The following is a 10,718-nucleotide window of genomic DNA, read 5'->3' on the forward strand; positions in this document are numbered from 1 at the left end:
GAGGACATGAGTCAGGAGTGGCCACACCTCCATCGGAGAGAGAAGAAACGGTCAAACGGAAAGTGGGAGGTTGGGCGCGCGCGCCAAGTTCAAATGCACAGGAAGGCGGCACAGTAAGCAGCCCGGAAAGGGAGCCAGGTCCTAAAGCCCACCACAAAGAGACAGAAGGGTCCGGGGGGTCAGCGTCAGAAGAGTCCCGGAAGGAAGAGACCACGGGGGGCAGAGGGACCCAGAGAAGAACGGTCAGGAGGAAAAGGTGGAGTAAGGCTAGGGTATTAAGTTGGTGTACAGGAGGCGGAGACTCAGATGGAGCTTCGCCGGTCTAGCTTATAAGACGTAGAGTTGCGCGCTACAGCTTGAAAATGGAAACTGTAAATCAATAAAGACTTTTATACAGTGAATGCTGGCTAGCGTGATCCTCTGTGAGCTCGGATCTGGAAGCAGCTCTGACAGCGGGATATAAATAAAAATGTATTATTATTATTATTATTATTATTATTATTATTATTATTATTATTATCTTGATGCAGTACGCCTTTGCCTGCTGAACATTCTCACGAGGCAGAACAGTCTCTGTCGAATCTTGGCAGGTGGGTATTCCAACCCATTGGGACGGCTCTGTTGCTTCCACGCAGTTCTGAACCCCTTGCCTTGATCTTGGACTACCTGTTGTATCACTTTTCTGCCCAAGTAAAGATTTCTTCCTTACTCTCAAGTAAGAGCCTCCGTCATCATGGGCTAGATGGGAGCCAGGACTGTGGGACCTGTTCTGATGTGGATTTCGGGGTCCCCAGCAGCTTCTGTGCCTCCTATGCCTCTCATGTATGACCACCCCCCAAAGTGGGGAAAGGCACAGATTTGCATAAAAATTGTGCATACTGCTTTATACGTAGAGGTGCAAATGTATTACTTATACAGAAATGGAATCCAATTCACCAGATTATCGAAAACGTGGCAAAAGCTGATTGCCTGCTTCCAACCTGCGTAGGGAAGTGTGCTGTAAACAACTGCCTCTCCTGCTGAGTGAAGATTCTTCATTCCCACATATCAACGATAGCTAATTTCTCATCTCAAAGGTTCCATTTGCCCTCCTGTAGTTTTTCTCAAAGGTTCCCCCTGGATGTGGGAAATGATAACTTTGTAGGCAGCTGGTGAAAGGAGAAAGGGGACGATGGCACAGCTTGGGGAGTACTCTACTGTTGAGTGGGAAGGATGGTTTTTATTGTTCAGAGACCTATCAGTGCCCTTGGTCAATACTTATTGACCGCACAGAAATGAGTGCGGGGGAAGCGTTGTACCTCCAGTGGCTTAGGAAGCGTAAGAACATAAGAAGAGCATGTTTGATCAGGCCAATAGCTCATCTGGTCCAGCATCCTGTTATCAAAGTGGCTAGACAGATGCCTGTGGGAAAACCCTCAAGCAGAATCCAAGCCCAAGAACACTCTGCCCATCAGTAGTTTCCAGCAACTGGTACTCAGAAGTGGTGGAATTTGGACCTTACAAAGAAACGGATTCAGATAGCTTTGTGCACCTCAGAGAAATCAAACTATAGTAGTACCTTGGTTCTCAAACTTAATCCATTCTGGAAGTCCGTTCCAAAACCAAAGCGTTCCAAAACCAAGGCACGCTTTCCCATAGAAAGTTATGCAAAACGGATCAATCCATTCCAGACTTCTAAGAACAAACCCTAAAACAGCAATTTAACATGAATTTTACTATCTAATGAGACCATTTGTCCAAAAATATGAAAGCAATCAACAATGTACTGCAGTCACACAATCAATCAATCTAATCAGTAGCTGAACAGGGTTCCAGACAGTCACAAAAAGAAAACAGAAAAGAGCCACAAAAATGCAAAATAAATAGCAAAAACAGCCAGACCTCAGCATAACCCTCAAAATGGAAATGTGACACTCAAATCGGAAGCGTGGCACTCAAAACGGAGCATGTTCGGCTTCCAAAAAAAGTTCACAAACCGGAACATTTACTTCCGGGTTTGCAGTGTTTGGGTTCCAAGTTGTTTGAGTACCAAGGCATTTAAGAACCAAGGTAGCTCTGTACTAACTGGTTTTATGCTACTTGGTCTAGTTTTATTACTTATGTGGCCACAAAGGAATATGGGTTTCATTCTCCCAGAACACATGGTCATTTACTGAAAGGGTCTTTGGAATTGAGGTCACAAAGCTTGCCAGCTCAGCTTTACTGTTTGGACCTTTTTTTGTCTTTGGTGTTCTGCTTTGTTTTATGAAGAAGGAAACAAACAGTTACATATATTTAAAAAGCTCTGGGAGGTTCATTTGCTTGACCCCAAAACGACATTTAAAGTTGGCACCAGGCAGGAGTGAAGGAGAAATTCAATTCAGCTGAAGTATTTCATTATGATGATTTTCATCACAATTGATTTTCTTAATCACCTTCTCAGGGTGATTAAACCGTCGCAGAGGGATGTGGATGGCACTGTAGGTTAAACCACAGAGCCTAGGACGTGCCAATCAGAAGGTCGGCAGTTCGAATCCCCGCAATGGGGTGAGCTCCTGTTGCTCGGTCCCTGCTCCTGCCAACCTAGCAGTTCGAAAGCACGTCAAAGTGCAAGTAGATAAATTACTGGCGGGAAGGTAAACGACATTTCCGTGCGATGCTCTGGTTCGCCAGAAGCGGCTTAGTCATGCTGGCCACATGACCCGGAAGCTGTACACCGGCTCCCTTGGCCAATAAAGCGAGATGAGCGCCGCAACCCTAGAGTCGGCCACGACTGGACCTAATGGTCAGGGGTCCCTTTACATTTAAACTGTCTCAAGGCAATGTACACATGATATTCAAAACAGTTAAATACTCAAAAACATCAAATACATTTAAATTCAAGCTTATCTAAGATACACTTTCCAAAACACTGTGATGGGTGCTGCAGGGCTACAACTCCCATCATCCCTGCCCATTGGCTCTGCTGGCTCAGGTTGATGGGAATTGGAGTCCAGCAATGTCTAAAAGGCCAAAGGTTTATTAATAGTGATCCCTCCTTCAAACTACCTTCAACTCTGTGGATGATGATGGAGAAGAAGAAGAAGAAGAAGAAGAAGAAGAAGAAGAAGAAGAAGAAGAATGTCTTTACCTAAACTTATTGTGTGTATCCAACCTAAGTAATTTGGGAAGAAATGTTAAGTATTGTGACAATGACTGCCTTGACAGCTTCAGTGGACCCCAGTGAAATATTGTTGGGTACTTGTGGGAAATTGGTGGAGAAACTCAATGGTTTTTAACATTTGACTTGTTAAAACTCTGCTAGGATGTTAATGGCTCAGAACTTGAGAGATGGGGGAGATAGTGTAATTTTAACCACTCAAGGGTGTCTGAGATATACTGTAATTATTAAAAATGGAATATTGCATAAAATTTAGACAGGAGCAGCTCGGATGCATTAATTTCCTCAAGGAATAAGGGAGGTATTTCAAAGGTTTTGAAAATGATATGGTGATTAAAGATAATAACTGGTGTGGGAGATTGCTGATAATATCAGTTTTACAATTTAGGCTAAGAAGCAAAGGCAGCCATGTTAGCCCACAATAAAAACTCAAAACTTCCCATTGGGGCAAAGCCTTTATTTGACCAACTAAGATGTCGCATAATTGTGTACAAGCTTTGGAGTTGCACAGCATTCTTTGACCCCTAGATCAGGGCTGGAGAACCTGTGACCCTCCAGCTGCTATTTGACGCCAGCTCCCAAATTAAGAAGAGGGAATATCTGACTATGGATGAATACAGACGACCCTTCCCTGGGGGGAAATAGAAATGGCCACATGACTATCCTGCATTGTTGGGCAGCATGGCAAAGCCCAAGTGGGGTGCAAAAAAAGAAAGAAAAAAGATCTGTGGAAGCAGGGAGCAGAAGGAAGAGCTCCGGACAGCACGGCCAATTCAATGCGGCAAACCACACACCCCAGCCAGCCAGATTGGCTGGCTGCGGTCTTGACATGGGCCAGGACTCCCCTATGACACAGGGATCTTGACATGCCCCCGCCAAGAGTGGGAAAGTGTGAGGTCTGCCCGCAACTCTGTCCCTCTGTGAAGAGGAGCAGCTTTATCCAACGCCGAAAACCTGGAAGTAAGCGTTCCGGTTTTCAAACATTTTTTGGAATCCTAACGCCCGATGCGGCTGTCGGCTATTGTTCCCAGGGCGCCTGCACCAACCAGAAGCTGCACCTTGGTTTTCAAACATTTTGGAAGTCAAACAGATTTACGGAACAGATTATGTTTGATGCTTTTGTTTTTGCTATTTATTTTGCGTTTTTGTGGCTTTTTCAGTTAGTTTGTTTTTGGTTAGCCATGTTTTATTTGCCCTGGGTGAAGCCTCCAGAGCAGGGCCACTGAGGCTACCATCCTCTCTCTCTCTCTCTCTCTCTCTGTGTGTGTGTGTGTGTGTGTGTGTGTGTGTGTGTGTATGTGTGTGTGTGTGTGTGTGTGTGTGTCTGTGTGTGTACGCAAATGTGCATGGGAGGTTGCCAAACCGGGTCTTGGACCCGGGTGAAATAAAGCATATAGTTTCATCCCTGGTCCCCACCTTCATGCAAAGGAATATGACTCCTGAGATCCAGGAAAGTCCTGTTTGCCAGAGTAAGGACTCATCCATGTTCTCACTTGTCCTGCATTTCCCCCCAGGAAACCCCACTGTTTACAACTGATGCAAAACAAACATCAACTGGTTTTTCTGTGGAGTGGTGGTAAACAGCAAGTTTTCCAGGGGGAAGTGGTGGGGCAAATGAAAAACCACTCAGACCTGTGCCTAGAAAACATGAGACAAGCATGAAACCTCTTGGCCCCATACTTTCTAGGGATGGGACTACCTGAAGTGTATACGACCCCTGAGAAAGTTTACCTTAGCATATCATTGCCTGTCTACCTCACCTACCTTTCGTTCTGTCTTCCTTCTTCTTCTTCTTCTTCTTCTTCTTCTTCTTCTTCTTCTTCTTCTTCGGTGTAAGGACATACCACTACAACAACATTAATTATAATATGATGATGATGATGATGATAACATTGCCTTGGAACCAGGCTGTGATGGCCTGGGAATCGGATTTGGAGGCTGAACCTGAGGAATCCCAGCTTGCACCGAATTCCCCGCCTCCAGAACCAGCTGAGCCAGGGCTGGGGCATGAGCCTGAAGGGTCCTCACCTGTGCTGGATCTTCAGGTGCAGGCTCCAGCTGAGTCTGCTCTGGCTCCTGAGGGGATCAGGACCCATTGGCTGCAGGTGCTCCACTCTCAGCCCCATCAGAGCAAGCTGAGGTTGCCTCTGGGTCTGGTAACCCTCCAGCCTCTCCTGAGCTGCAGAGGCTCAGGGCAGACAGGCGGAGGGAACTAAGTTCCCGCAGGAGGAGTGCTCGATACCAGGCCAGGAGATTGGGTCCGCCCTATGCCTCGGGGGAGATAAAAGCCAGCCAGCCCCAGTCCCAAGTTGTGGGAGCAACATGGTTGGTTGTCAGTTCCAGCCTGATCCCTGACCTCCTTCCCTGCTCCTGACCTCACCCGACGCCCTGCCCTGCACCCAGCTTCGACTTCTACAGGCTGCCTTCATATTGCACCATCAACCTCAGACTGGACTTGGACCTTGCCTCTCGGTTAGCCCCCAGGACCAGCACACAGGCTTGAGAACACAAAACTCTAATTGCACATTCATGCTCTTTCATTACAGCACAGTCTAAAACAGTGGGTTAACCTGAAGGTAGATTCAAATGAGCAGGAGCTGTCTTTATTTTCATTCTACTAGCAGTAAGGTCTCTGGCGTTGGGTGAAAGCTCTTTGCATGCCACCACAGAGTCGGAGTATGCTATGCAACACAGTACTCTACTTCTGAAAAATGGAAAGTGTAATGCTGGTGGTCAACAAAAGAGGTTTAAAGGCTCTCTCAAGGCAAATCTTTTTTTAAAAAGGTAGTATAAACACCGACAACTGGGAAACACTGGCCTGCAAGCACTCCAATTGGAGAACAGCCTTTATCAAAGGTGTCATGGGCTTTGAAGACACTCGAACTCAGGACACAAGGGGAAAGCATTCAAAGAGGAAGGCAAGTTTGGCAAACCCTCACCATGATCAACTCCTGCCCAGAAACCTATGTCCCCACTGTGGAAGGATGTGTGGATCCAGAATTGGCCTTCACACTCACTTACGGACTCACTGTTAAAACCGTGTTTATGGAAGACAATCTTACTGGGCTACGAGTGATCGCCAAAGAAGAAGACTCTAGTTCTAGTAGGAGGTACAATCTGATTTATTTTGTCAGTGCATGCACACTCCTGTTGCTTCTGCCACCGTAGCCATGGCATTTGGCTCCACTTAACATTCTGCACCAGAGGTCATATTCAGTCTGTTACCTGTCCTGCCGCTACCCCGCATGCCCTTTGATAAATTAATGTTCTTGGCTTATTAGGCAATTATTGAATTGAAACATTTAATCAGCAAAACCTATATTGCGTGTCTGAACGCTCCTGGATTGATGAGCTTGGACAGTATCCCTAGCCACCCGTGGACCAGGTCCTGTCTGCCCCTCGTTTCAGGGACGTTCCTCCCCATCTTGGCCCCATAAAACGGGTTAATGGTACAATGAAGCATTTAACAGTTACATTTGTCTGGAAGTAATTTAAATGAACTGCTTGTTCTTCCACTTTGGCCATATCTCCCTTCCTCCACTGAAGGATTTATGGTCCATTGCTGCCCATATGTAAAAGTTGCCAAGCTTTTTTATTTTTAAAAAAATTTAAAAATTTTATTTTTTATTTTATTTTTTAAAAAAAGTATATATCATTTTCTCCAAGGAGTTTGGAGTGGTTAGGAGATCTGGGCCATGGGCAGCATTCTGAGGTGAGTCAGGACCGAAAGCCAGGGCAAAAAGTAAGCTGGAACGAGGGATAGGGGCAAGATTGGCTTCAGTTCACATTTACAGGTGAATCTGTCAAATCCACACTTTCACAAAAAAATAAATATGAAAACCAAAACATGGCTATCCTTCAAAATTCACACTTCTCTGAATCTTGAGATGCAGGTTTCCAACCAATGGTTTCCAAAATGCATCTATTATTGGGGAAAATGTGCCTACAAATTACCATACTAGTGGAAAAAACAGGAAAATATAATTGTTATTGTTATAATTTGGCTGTTATTGGGGGGCTATATTGGAAAACTAATAACAAAATACAAAAATGAAGAAAATAACATAGGAAAAATGCACTATATTAGGAGAAATTGCTTGCAAAAATGTGTGCTTTGATCAAAACTGCATACAAAAATGTATTTATTAGGAGAAATTTGGACTAAAATGCTGAAGAATTTTCATAAAGATTTTAAAATTTTGTTTTTGATGTTCTATAGTATGATATAGTTATTAGTAACCTTCCTGTTATGGTTCAGCAAAAGGTTCAGTGGCTCACATAAACCCAAAGACCTCGGCAACTTTTCATAGGGGGTACACACCAAGCTAGCCTTGCTAATCTGCACAGCAGTTCCATGTAGTGGTTTTAAGCTGAGAGAGAATGAATTGAGAGAATGCTGTAACTTTTTATACCACAAATGTCCAGGGAGGAGGGGGAGAGAACAACTAATGAAGCAGAATAAATGCACCACTGATGCGCTATTATTGTGTCAGAATAATATTGTGCAGAATACGCCCCTTTAGTCCAACCTCTGCATAAGCTTTGTGCAAGCAAATCAAGATGATTGCTTAATAATTTAGGTCTGGAGGAGCCCTTTGTTTTAACTGGAGGGGGGCAGGAGCAATAGAGTTCCCCCCCCCGAAGCACAAACCTCCCCTTTAATCCTGCTTAAACCAGCTGAACTCCTGTTAAGAATGCAAAACAAAGGCTAGAGAGTCAGGCACAGAGGTCGTAGCTCAGCAGCAGCACACCTGCTTTGCAGCCTTAAGTTTCCAGCTTCGTTCCTTGCCATCTCCATTTTAAAGCATCTCCTTGCCATCTCCATTTTAAAGCATCTCAGGGGCAGCAGAGTGGCAATTTCAGAAGTGCAGGGTCCCTTCATGATAGCCGCAGGCATACTCACTCAAAGCCACACCCCTCTTCTAAGATTATTATTATTAATAATAATAATAGATGCATCACAATGATCAGTGCAGATCTCTGTGTGTTTCAGCTACATCTGCTCAACTGCCCGTTGGTGGTCCTCAGCTGGGATGCTCCAGGTTCTCTGCAGGACTTTGGACATGTGGATTGATCCTGGACTGGGGACTTGACATGTTGACTTGCCACCAGGATATCAACTGTTGCCTTCAGCAAGCCTATATGTTTCCTCTACTGAAGAATGAGATTCTGAACAATCTTTGGATCTAGAACTGTTAGGGGAGAGACTTCATCAGGCAAGGCCTTCTTCCACCTGCCTTGCCCCACCCTCCAGTCTCTGCTTCTCAATTTGTATTGTTATTTTATGCACTGTGACTTGCCGTTGTTTTATTGATTATAGTTTAGAAATTATTTATTATAATTGTTAAGAGCGGATTTCTGTTTAATTTTTATGCTGATATTTAATATTCCATGCTATTCTAATGGGTTGCTGAATATTACTTTATTTGATATAAGTTGCTTATTTTAAAGTTATGTTTTATTATCACATTTTTGTATTGGGTTAGATTGTTATAAGGTGTACATTCTTTGTTTCTTCAACTTGGAAACTGCCTTGGGTATAGTGAAATAGAAAGATGGTATACAAATTAAAAGTGAAATGAAATGAAAAATCTACGATTTTCTGTGCATGTACACGGGCAAATGATTTGGAGTGTTCCGACATCTTCTTTCAGAGAGACTTAAGGTTTTTCTTGAAGGCTGATTGTCTGGAACAGAACTTGCACACCATTTTCTCGAAACTGAAGCCCCTTGTGTTTTCAGTGTTCCTAAATGCTGAGCTTTGGAGCACGCAGAGCAGTAACTCCTCCGTGTTCTTCCTGAGCACCCTCTCCAGAGTCACTCTGGGAGCCACTTCTCAGTGGCTGACTCACCACCTTTCGCCCTGGTTGGCTCCAGTCAGCACGAAGGGCAAGAAGACTTCTCAGTGCTTAAAAGCTCCACTTTCCTGCTTCTTGGCGAGGCTCTAAGACATTGCAGACGGAGACCCTGCTGCGACGCTGCTGCAGAAATAGTGAAACGTTTTCAAACCACTTCAAACCCCTGCAACTCCAAACTACTACGCCTTTGGTAGCAGGGCTAAGAAAGACCCCCCCACCCCTAAACCCTGGAGAGCTATTAACGTCCAGAGTAGACAAGGCTGGCTGGCTGAGCTATAGAGAGCAACTTCGTGTGCCTTATCTGCACAGTGCTGTGGGCAAAACTGATTCTAGTTTCCCCAAACTGCCACTTATTCAAACCCTCAGATGTACGTGCAGCGTCTAAGCCATGTAGGGCTTTTTTGGTCTAAATCAGTGCATTGCGTTGTGTTGAGAGAGGACAGAGGGAAAGGCCAGATGTCGAGGAATTGATCTTAACGGAGTAGCCTTTTCAAAGGCTTGAAGTGACAGCGTCTCACATGGTGTGTGAGCTCATCGCTCTGTCTCGATGTACCCTTGGGGTGGCACATAAAAAAATCTGCAGCTGATCAGAGCTGACAGTGTCCTGTAGTTTTTTTAAGGATGCTGAGAGTTGTTAAAGGTAAAGGTAAAGGGACCCCTGACCGTTAGGTCCAGTCGCGGACGACTCTGGGGTTGCGGCGTTCATCTTGCTTTATTGGCCAAGGGAGCCGGTGTACAGCTTCTGGGTCATGTGGCCAGCATGACTAAACTGCTTCTGGCGAACCAGAGCAGTGCACAGAAACGCCATTTACTTTACCGCCGGAGCGGTACCTATTTATCTACTTGCACTCTGACGTGCTTTCAACTGCTAGGTTGGCAGGAGCAGGGACCGAGCAACGGGAGCTCACCCCATAGCGGGAATTCAAACTGCCGACCTTCTGATCAGCAAGCCCTAGGCTCTGTGGTTTAGACCACAGCGCCACCCGCATCCCATTGAGATTTGTTAGGTGACTCCTGTTCTCCTCACAGAGCTGCAATTCCCAGAGTGGCTTAACAGTCAATCCCATTTCTCAGGGAACTCTTGAGAATTGTAGTTCTGTGAAGTGAATAGATGGTCTCACAGCACTTTAAACTAATTACAGGTCCCTGCATGCTTTGGGGCAAGTCCTGACAGTTACAGAAGAAGAGGAGGAGGAGGAGGAGTGTGGACTTGATATCCTGCCTTTCACTCCCCTTAAGGCAGCCTTTTTCAACCTGTGGGTCCCCAAATGTTGTTGAACTGCAACTCCCATCACCCGTAGCTAGCAAGGCTAGCTCAGGGATGATGGGAGTTGTAGTCCAACAACATCTGGGGAGCCGCAGGTTGAGAACTGCTGCCTTAAGGAATCTCAAAGCAGTTAACAATCTCCTTTCCCTTGTTCCCCCACATCAAACACTCTGTGAGGTGAGTGAGGCTGAGAGACTTCAGAAAGGTGTGACTAGCCCAAGGTCACCCAGCAGCTGCATGTGGAGGAGCTGGGAAGCTAACCTGGTTCACCAGATTACGAGTCCACCTCTCTTAACCACTACAGCAAGCTGTCTCTCTCAAAGTGGGGCAATAATGCATTACATCTATGGTGCAGTTGTGACCAGAACACTTTGATTGCGCAAACCTAAATTTCCCAATATGTGCTTAAATCCCTGCCACAAAATCCTGGCAATCTAGAGATGCTGTAACCAGC

This window comes from Podarcis vaucheri (assembly GCF_965113315.1).
Source record: "Podarcis vaucheri genome assembly, chromosome: 14".
NCBI classification, from domain to species: Eukaryota; Metazoa; Chordata; class Lepidosauria; order Squamata; family Lacertidae; genus Podarcis; species Podarcis vaucheri.